Consider the following 1,363-nt stretch of genomic DNA (forward strand, 5'->3'; position numbering starts at 1 on the left):
CCCACACCCACCCACAAAAAAAGAACAACAAACCTAAAGACAAAAACAAAACAAAACAAATTAAAAAAAAAAACCCTCAAGAAAATAGCAACTTTGGGACAAATTATATTTTTGGATAAAACATTTTATAAACAAATTAATATTAATGTCTTTGTCCTCCTCAGGCCCCATCAGTGCAGCCATAGACTTATTCGACATTCGTCACCTGAGGGACATCCAAGAAACACAGCTCATGACGTCACCCGGAAGTCTTCGCTCAGCCTAATGGTGGGATGAAACCTTTGGTGGAGGCGGAAGTGACCCTTCTGTTGTAAGTTCTGGGGAGGGGAATTTTGTTTGTTGGTTATGATTGCTACCATGCTTTTTAACGAGCTTAGAACACGACTTCAGTTTTGCTCTCAGTACATCTGAATATGTATGGCCGCTGATATTTTATTTGTGTGTCTGCCTTGAGAAAGGTACCGGTAATAGGAAAGGGGACACACGCGTGTTCTTGTAGCGAATACAATGCTGGCTAAGCTGATGAAACATTGTCTTTCAAATATTTTGAGTAATTTAACTCATTCGCTACGCCGAGCCGTGGGGGGCGGCGCGACTAAAGTGCCGTCAGTACGCTAAGCCGCCCCCAGCGGTTCGAGAACTGACGTTCAATTTTAGCTTGGTTTCTATTCCAATCCACATATCCATGTTAAAATAAAGGTCATAATATAAAGTTGACTTCCGGGTCAAGGGTTTCCACCGAAAATCGGAAGTTTTGATTCAGTTTTGAAACACGATTTCATCATCATCATCATCATCATCATCATCATCATCATGGCTATTATTATTGTTATTATTTTTTTTTTTTTAGATTATCATAATCATTATTCTTATCATCATCATTACTATAATATAGAAATATGCAATGTTTAACTCATGATAAGAGATATAATATGCACAACTTGTACTTATTTATTATGGAAATTTTATTTATCAAATGAGTGTCTTGTGTGATGTGATGTGGGCCAATGGCCTTGTCTTGTAATATCTTGTCTTACCTTATCGTAACATACCTTATTTTGTATTATCTTATCGTATTTTTTCCTTACCTTACTTTGTATCATCTTATCTTATCTTTTCCTATCTTATCCTGAATAAACTTACTTTCTTACTATAATATTATAATTTCATTTGGAAGTGTCATGTCATCCTGTCATTATGAAAAGAGCCAGAAACGTTGACAGAGAAATGTAAACTGCCTACTTTTTGTCCTGTTGGCATTTTCGTTCAAGGATATTATGTCCTTAAGGAACCTCACAGACAAGGACCCTGCTGAAACGTTTAGGCATATGGTGCACATAAAATAGGGAGGGAGAGGTGGGGG

At 37.2% G+C, this 1,363-nt stretch overlaps 1 long non-coding RNA gene across 1 annotated transcript in view; it reads left to right on the top strand.

Annotated features, from left to right (window-relative positions):
* The window catches only part of LOC106012919, a 21,443-nt gene that overhangs the window by 9,406 nt on the left and 10,674 nt on the right, over positions 1-1,363 (top strand). The window contains exon 2 of the long non-coding RNA XR_001185194.2: positions 165-310. This is a non-coding gene — a long non-coding RNA (uncharacterized LOC106012919). The remainder of the gene's footprint in view (positions 1-164; positions 311-1,363) is intronic.

Source organism: Aplysia californica, unplaced genomic scaffold, assembly GCF_000002075.1.
Source record: "Aplysia californica isolate F4 #8 unplaced genomic scaffold, AplCal3.0 scaffold00563, whole genome shotgun sequence".
NCBI classification, from domain to species: domain Eukaryota; kingdom Metazoa; phylum Mollusca; class Gastropoda; order Aplysiida; family Aplysiidae; genus Aplysia; species Aplysia californica.